The sequence below is a fragment of the Pristis pectinata genome, chromosome 18 (genome assembly GCF_009764475.1).
Source record: "Pristis pectinata isolate sPriPec2 chromosome 18, sPriPec2.1.pri, whole genome shotgun sequence".
NCBI lineage: Eukaryota > Metazoa > Chordata > Chondrichthyes > Rhinopristiformes > Pristidae > Pristis > Pristis pectinata.
The window spans coordinates 26,461,127-26,470,698 of record NC_067422.1 but is presented as its reverse complement, the minus strand read 5'-3'; positions in this window follow the sequence as shown (position 1 = coordinate 26,470,698).

Below are 9,572 nucleotides of genomic sequence, written 5' to 3'. Positions count from 1 at the left end.
TCGTTGTTGCCTCTGGAACATTGCAGTGTGCAAATTGGCTATGCCTATCCTATATTGCAGTCGTGATCACAGACACACACAAAATCTTTTTGGTTGTGAACTGCTTTGAGGCATCTAAAAATCTTGGTTAATGAGTGCAAAGTGCAAATGTTACAAAATCCAGATAAAACAAATAATGGCCCAGGAGATTGTTTTGTATCCACCATGGGTCTAAATCACATCAAACATTAACTTGTCAGAAATAGAAAGAAAATTGTTGAATAAAGAACGATAAATTGGCCCATCGTTCCTTTAAAGGTGATTTTTCCAACTCTGATTCTATAACTCTGCCCTGCGTTTTGCCTTACAATGCACTTCATGATCTCTTCAGTTATTCAGTATTTTGACTGCCGTGTCACTTACGTCAATAAAGCAATTATTCCTAATTGAAAATAAAAACAAATGCAGATCTGGAAATCTGAACTGTTTTTGTTTGACTATTCCTATTTATTTCTTATCAAGTAACTTTTTAATACTATTAGTTCATTGGAACTAACACTAATAAACTCTGGTTAATAAACCTATAGCTCGAGGGAATTGGGAGCCTATTGGCACTGTTGCGTGTAACAAGGGAGTGAAACAAGGTTCAAGTGAAATCATTGTGATGCGTCAACAGGCATTGATTGGAAATTTCCATGGATCGGGAATCTCTTCCCGTCCGGGAGATACTGTAGTGAACAAGCAGTGTTCCACCTAGGGGCCTCAGTAAGAACTGTTCGATAAAGACAAAAAGCTCGAATGAAAACTGATCCCCCCCCCCCCCCACCCGTTCGATAATCTCCACGATATACAGTTGCGACCATCAAAACATTTAGTGCTCACGAATTTGCATTTTGAAAATCTTATCCTAATTTTAGATGCACTATGCTGTTTTTGAGGTTAGTGGGATTTTTCTTTTGTCTTTACACTAATATCAAATATGATTAATCAGTAAATTTGATGAAATGATCCGATTGTTTTATCTAATGTAAACTTATGTTTCTGAACATTTTTGGCGGCGTTTGCCCTAAGGTTTCTCAATGAGGGAAACAAACATTCCGTCCAGGAATACGGAGAAACCTGCAACCCACGTAGATCCATCATCCGATATATAAACTCCTGAGATGCCTCTCGACCAGAGTCTCGTGCTTTAAACTTTTCGAGTGCGACTATTCTAGTGCTGAGCCTGCGACGCTCCGTAAACTGAGCTGATCCAGTCCTCTACTGCCACGGTATAAATGGCCCAGACTCCGTCACCCTGTGCCTGCTATCCCCGTACTGTCTGCCACTAACAACAAACTGTTATTTAAAAGAATCTCAAAATCACGTTCAACTAGCTTCATAGCCCTTCAGTAGTTCAGCCGTGGCCTCCTGCCTATAAATCTCTTTGAATGTGAAGTTCCCCCACCATTAGCTTGGTAACACGCTGATATCCTTTGCCCACTTTTGGCAGCTATGTACAAGGATAGATGGATCCTAAATTCTAGGATTACTTTCCCAATTTCTTCTGTTTATCCTTTGGGGTTCTTTTTACGTTTAATGTTTTAACCAAACTAATATCCGTTCTCTTATCTTCAACGCCCTGTCGCGGTATTCGAGGCATAAACTAACTGCACGTAGAATTTACAACAGAGGCCATATCGCCCTCTCCAATGCAGCTTTCTCATCACATTTCCGCACTTTATCAACCCACTATCCTTTGTTTTCTCCCTCTGACTTGAATTTAAATGTGTATCTGCCTTTGGCCTTCATGTGGCAGCCAGTTCCACTCTCAAAAATAATTTACGAACTGATTCATTATCGGATTAATTGATGACTATTTTATGTGTTCCCATAAGTGGAAACATCTTCCCCATATCGACCCTCTCAAATCCCGTCATAATTTCTGTTCGTTCTGATGTTATGAAATACCTCTGGGGAGGGAGGCTTCTGCAGATTCAGAAGGGTAATTTTGGAGACTGTGAATAACGGCAGATACCAATTGTATCTGTTAAACACTTGGAGCAAATGTGTATTAGTCATTTAACAGTGAGCGTAAGAAAAGATAACATTCTGCGATCTTAAATCGGTGTTCGGACACATTGCAAAAAAATGAAGTTGCCTCCTTAATATCCCAGACTTTTAAAAGGAATTTTAATCTCGCTAATGTGCACATGAAGCCTTTGATCGAAGAATTTCCCTATCTGCTAATTTAATGTGCTGTAGGTTATACTTGAAGGAGTTGTTAAAGAGCAATTAATCCCAAATTAAAACTCGCTGCGGGTTAAAGGTCACCAATAATTAAGATTCATTGCATTTTCGGTGTTGTACAGCTGGGTGATGGCTGGTGCAAGAAACTGCATGCAGCTGGTCGAGGGCGGGTTCGTTTCACCATTAACCCTTTGCTGGTGCGTCCACAGCGAAAGAAAATATGGGATAGAATTATAATCTCAGTAACACTGACAGTGCATCTAAGAGATGTGTTCTTTTCTGTTCTAATTCAGTATTTCCACTATGGGTCTTGCATGTGAAAAACCCTGCCGACCTCGTTGATGGAGCTATTCTCAAGTGGGTAATGACCCAGATGCGGTGAATTTAGAGGAAGTGCGCTGTATGTTGGAAAATTGGTTGTTTGCAACAGTAACATTGAAGTTGTAGAAGGATCACCTCAAGGTTTACCAATTAGCCAGGACAATAAATGTAAATATTTCATTGGGTATTTCTGGTTAAGTAAAGCAACCCCTACCGTCCCAACCCGCTGTCTCCCCCCCCCCCCCCCAACTTTTCTGGGGCGATTGTTTTCTCGCTAAAGGACATGGCTAACGAAGATAATGGAGATAAAATAATTTCTGCCTGTAACCTTTCAACCAGTAGATCGGCTATAGTTTTTTTTCTCTGAATGGGAAGTATGCCACCGAAGAAATTATGTCCTCATTGAAAATTACTTCCACATTGGAAGGCTTTTGCAATCGTTTGCTCTTTGTCAATGTCTGTGCAAAAAGTTTTATCCCACCACACAAGACAGGTGACTAAAAGGTTTGCAAAATAAAATTCCATGTTGTAGTTATATTACTAAACGGGCACTTGCGCGTGTAATGTCTTCAGCTCTCGGAGTGAGAGTTATGATTTTGAAATCCAATTAGTCTTCAATATTTTTTGAAGCTGGTTATAGCAGTCTATAAAATATGGTTCAATTCGACTCTTCATCTTTCAGCTAAAGTGTCCTTTAACAATTCTGTGCGACCGATTGTATTGCAGCTGTACAGTTCCAGAGAGTCGCTTTATTTACGAAACGCTAAAAATAATCCGTGTCAGACTTGAGTAACTAGTCCAGGTTGACACTAGTGCTGTACTGTCAGTGGTTCCATCTTTGAAATTCTTCACCCCCGGTGGTTGTGGAAGCTCAGCCACTGTCTTCATTCCAAAAAAAAATGGAGAATTTCTGGGCATCAAGAAATGTCGCGATGGTGCTGGAAATTGGCGCTAAAGTAGAAGATAAGCCATCATCTTGATGAATGGCCGAGCTGGCTACAAGGTCCTAATGACCCATTCTTGTTCCTATTTCTTTCTAACGTTAATCTGGGGCCCGACAATTCTCTAGATGAGTGTAGGAGATCGCATAAACTACTTCAATGTGAGCAGCGGAGTAATTCTGGGTACCCTGGTCGCTTTTATCTCTCAACCAACAGCACTAAAGATCATATTGATCTTTATTGTTAACGCATCGAGGGACCTTGCTGTGTGTAGATTGTCGCATTTTAGGAAACACATTCAATCATTACATTTCAAAACTTGGTTGTAAAGGGCCTTCTGATGTGGACGGCCGATATAAATTTAACTGCTTTCGTTTTGTTTTAAGCAGCATGAAATAAAAATTGAGGAGCGAGGAAGGATGATATTCACTCACTACAGTTAGTACAAATAGTAAATCTGTTTCTGTCGGATGTATTTGAAGAAAAGAAAGCAAAAGAGCCCAAATTGCTGGAAATCTTTAATCCGGTTAAGCAGGAACTGTAGAGAGAGAAACAGAGTCAACGTCTCAGGTCCGTGACCTTCCATCTGAACTTTCTGGTTATTGATTCGAAACATTAACTCAGTTTCTCTCTCCACAGTTGCTGCTGGAAACTTGAGATATGTCCAGCAGCATCTGTTATGTTGCTCCCTGAATATTGCCAGCAGTTTATTTTTATCTGATTCTGTGGTATTTTGCTTTTGAAGAGTAGCTATCAGTGCGAACCTAGTACCTAATGTTGACAGAGTGGTCCCGTTGCACTCCTGTTATGAGGTGAAGTTTGGAGTCCGTGAAGATGTAGTTTTCCGGTTTAGGCTGTCCGTTAAAACGCTTCCCTTTTTTTAAGTGTGCTCGGCTCTGGAAGAAATAGAATAATGGCAGCATCGGTACCACTGATCAGATTTATAGTGAGCTTGAAGAAAATTCCGCTTCAGGTAGATCCTTGATTTAAAAATAAAACAGGGAAGGATTAGACAGTGTAAACAGGGCGCCTTTATCCAAACCTGGAATGTTCCCAGATAATCCATTTTAATGGTCAGCATGAACAGTCGACGAACCACGGTGAAGGCAGTGCATTCAAGAAATGAATTAGTTGGATAAAAATATAGATATTATACGCTTTGTGTTAATATCAAATTGTTGAATGGTCCACAACACATAGATGTGCTGCTCCTGTTAGCAATTTGTAGGATTCCTGGCCCGAGCATAACATTTCTTGAGATAATGGTTATCATTTTATCGATTTTCAGCTGAATTCCATTTAATTTAGTTCATTGGCACGAAGACAATACAAACATCTATTAGTCAGCCAGCAAAGATATGATCCGCCGTAGCCAACCTGACTTGTGAAATGTGTGTTCGGGTTGTTAGATTCACTCTGCTCTGTGGGAAAACTTCCACGACATAATAGAGGGTCCAAAGACAAAGCTGGACTAAAGATCCAACACCGTATCATGTTTAAATAAGCGTGTACATATATACAAACTGGAAAAGGGGTGAGAAAGATGAATGATGGGACTGGGTGACAGACTGAACTGCGTGGCTTTTGGTGGCATTTCTTTAAAATAGTTAAAATCAGACACTTGTGTGGATTTTTTTTAAGAGGAAGGAAGCAATAGTAGATGTAAAAACATCTGGTCTAACCATGTCAGATGCTTTTGGCACGGTTCTTAGTCCAGTAATCATTGTCTGTGTCCTGTGATCTAGAAACGGCTTCTTTTATTGTTTACCCATATTTTAATGCTAATTTGCAAACACAGAAGAAGCGCCCAAACAGATGTGAACCATTTGGTTGGGTTGTAGTTCATTTGTCAGGAAAAAGGGAAGGCTGCCTCGCAGGATATTAAATATTACCTCGACCATTCACCGGCACTTCATATTTCAGGGTTAGAATAGATGTCGAGTTTGTAAGGAATAATGAATCTGTCCAGAGCTGCAGAAGAAGACAGACGAGTGCTTGGGGAATTTTAGAAATGGAGTAAGTATTTGTAATGGTTCCTGACCACATCCCGGGAAGATTACAAACACTCTTCACGCCAGCCCCAGACATTGTGCTTAACCCTCTAAGTGCTGAAATTTCTTGTTTTGGTTTTAAAGTATCTACAATGCGACAGAACATTTGGAGAATCAAAGCCAACTCTCCATCCTTACTATTTTCCAAACGATCAACACTTTGTGATGTAAAGCCCATGTCGCTATGCCAGTGATGCGGGAGATAATGTCCTTTCTGACAAATTCAGAGCTTGTATTTTTTTTATGCCCGTCCTCCGCATTGAACGTGTAGCTTATGCATTTCAATAACCTTACTATTTTATGTTAACTTTATTGGCCTTTGTCACGTGCGTTTTCACATGATAACTTTTAACAGCAACCTATTGCCTGCCCACCTCTTACATGGAAAATGTCTGCACGGAGTCACTGCGTTCATACTACAGCGATTTGTACTTGTCGTTGTTAACTCCGAGATGTAACACTTATTTCCTGACTCTGATGGTAATTAACTGATCTCTGAATGCCTCATTGCTCATCTGTCAGGAAACGTTTGTTCTTTTATTTATCTCAATAGGGTCCACCATTTAAAACAAAATGACCGCCCATGTTTAAAGAGGGAAACAGTTCAGATTTTATTATACTTCATTATCGATACCGGCAATACAATAGTTCATACTTCATGCATTTTTTTTAACAGCAGAACCGCATATGCCCGCCGGTTAATATATCGCGCAGAGTTTGGAAGCTTTTCTTTAAAGTTGTTAACATTACAGATCTGTTCACTTATTGCCTTCATTCCTTGCCCAAATATTCCAAAGTATCAATTGACGTAAAAAAAATCATGTTATTGTACCAATTTAGGTTCAATGTGTTATTTTGTCAGACTGATTTCCAGCTCCAAATAATGTAAATTGGCCGTAGGTGTGATGTAATACTATCGCATGTCCGGTCAACTTAATTATAGGAATAAATATAGAGTTCACAGAAGTTGCTGTGACTTCCTAATGTAATGTGTATAGTGAAAGTACATTAATGTAACACTTCTTTGAATACCCGCGAGCGAATAAATCGAATCTATTTTATGTCCTACCAAGTGTACATAGAATTACGAAGATACACACGTACACAAACATGGACAAACTACAAACCCAACTCACGAAGGCAGTCATGCAATTGTAACACGTTAGTACGCCGCAGTTTCAATATAAACATTAAATGGTTACGTTAGAGAATGTGGTAAACAACTAACGTTTATCCCAAAAGACGGGCAGACTGCGTGACAGGAAAATCTAACGCATAGAAAAACATAACTCTGTAAGCTGACAGTTTTCCGATCAGTTTTGAACTTGTCTCTGTGGTTTGAGATGCAGAGAGTTGATAATAACAAGGGTGGTCATAGACCCGAGCCCCTCAGCAATGCTTGGTGAGACTGTACATCATGGCAAATTCAACGCGGAGAGTCACAAATCTTTCACACACCCCAGAGAATCAGTGCAATAACATTTGTGTCTTTTTTTTTATTTCCTTGCAGCCACAAACATCAATTGCACGTAGGTTGGGTTAATTCAGTCGTTGATTACAATGATGAGGAATATGCAATCAATCTTCTATATTATTATCTCTCAGCCCACTTGGCGAATATTTCAGCAAACTTTCCATACACTCCATTTGTAGGAAATATTCGATCTTTCCAACTGAATGAGGCGTTCTGTCTTCTCCACTCGGGGGGAAAAAAGCGAAATTAAAGATTTTCGGACACCTGCACGAGCGATGAAGAACGGCTGGGTCCCGAAGCGGTTCGAGCCGAGAAAACTGTCCTCGAGTCTTTCCTGATTATTTGTTCAACAAACTTGTATTTGCCGGGAATTGTGTCTCCAATCTGGAAAAATTATTAGTCACGGATATTAAATCATCAGTATCGTTTTCGTACCCACGCGTCAATTTCGTGTCAGATTCATGAATTGAAAATGAACCGACCGGCGATCTCCATGTAACCGCGGCTGATTTACAGCGCGGGGGCCATCCGTAAACTGATTAATGTGATACAATTAAAATCATTATAAAAGGAAATGAGTTGACCAGAGAAGACAAAACGAAGACTGTCTACTTCCATTTCGATGTAGATTTCAATGCACGCCTATTAAAAGAATGGGGTCGATATACAAAACCGATATAAGTCCGATGAATATTTTACCTCACAAGCAGGCATCCTGAGTGACACAAGAACTTTACTAATTTATCATCCGTGGCCTGGTTGTGGATACTTTCTCATTATTCATTGTAGACCAATGAATGTTGCAAATTTACTGTAAAACTACTCTGTAGCATATCCCCCCGTCCCTCGCCTTAACGTATAAACAGTGAAAAGACCGATTTCTAAACATTACTCTGAATCTTAACTTCAAGAAAGCATAAGCTACTGCTGATTTTGTTCTAAGAAAAGGGTCGACCTCAACAACAAAAAGGGCACTCAGATATTAGCCTTTCTAAAGTGAGTCTGCGTTAATTTCAAATGAATTCGTGTTATTGTTAATTACCATTTAAAATGGGAATTTATATCTTTGCAATTTTGGAGCTGTAATGTTATTATTAAAATGCCGAGTAATTCCAAAAAGAAAATCAAGTTTTTACTTCATGGAATCAAAGAGGTCGGGATCTGGTACTAAAAGCAAATCCCTGGCTTTGCATGTTGAGTGTTGATGTGGGTTTTGTGTTCAAAGTTGTGGAAGGTTGTTTAAAATAAAGCCCTGTGCGAGGCGAGCTACCTCTGAAACGCCGAGGGAACACACACACGGCCGGCCACTCTTGATGAACAGACGTCTTAATAAAGATCACCCTTTGCAAAAACATTCGTGACTCAATTCACCCTTACCTTGGGGGTTAAGTGACCGGAGACCCACACTTAGTTTAATTGGAAACCAGTCAGTCCAGGAAAATGTTCAACTTTTTGTTGAAATTGCCATGTCAGGCTTTCGGATAGTTATTCTTAACCGACCAAATATTGCATTGGACAATATAAAACAATCGAAATGTTAACAGCAATTGAAAAGATAGTTGTATAACAGGGTCATATTTTTTTCATAACGGTGGCAAATTTAAACACAAAGAAGTTGGAAGGGAGTTACGAAGCTTGGTAATGCTACAAAATTATATTTGAAATATTTCATATTTACCACTTTATGCGTAAGTGCAAATTTTTAAAACTATTGATTGCTGTGAATTTGTGCCTCCCAGGTTCATCCACAGCGGAGCTCCTCAGCTCAAAAATGATAAGGGATTTCAAGCATTGTATTTGACATTTTAGTGTTGAACATTTCATAATTGAGGATAACTGAACAAAGGGAGCTTTCAACTGATGATGAAAGGGAAGTTGATATCGATACCATTGTTCATATCTCTAAGAGTTCAATTGGCATTGTCCTCCTTGTTCAGGTCTCAGTAACTTTTGACATTGTCTACTTATCGGTTGGTCCTCTAGATTTTGGTCATTCTGATCCAGTTCACGAATTAGCAAAGAAGTGAATACTTTTATAACCCGTTCCATTTATCTGAATCAGGCTGATTACCCAGTCTATTTATAGTGTCCCAACTGTACCAGCCTCTCCATGTCGCTATCAATATCAATTACCGAGGTACGTCTCCTCTTGGAACTGATGAGAACTACCGCGAGGAATTTTACGGTCGAACTGCACAAAGTTAAGAGCCTGTCTCAAAGTAAAATGATCTTTCAGGTCCGATTCACTCATTTCCGTCAGTGGTTGGAGAAGTCTGGGCTTGGTGTGTTTAATGCAGCGTTCTGGCACATTAGCGTGCATTTGTGAAAAGACTGGGAATGTTTCACTCGGGGACGCTTGGTGGTTTTGGGGTAGGACTTTGCCAGCACTTATCAAGTCGGGCCACCAAATACTTTTTAATGATCCTGTAATTTATCGTGTGATAGATGGGTGGCGCGATGGCAAGGGAGGGTTGCAAATAAAGCGCCGCCAATGTTGGTCGGGGCTTCAGCGCCAGGTGGACTCAACCCTCCCTCTTACCTTTGATACCGACTAATGGCCTGCGAACCAATGGGAAA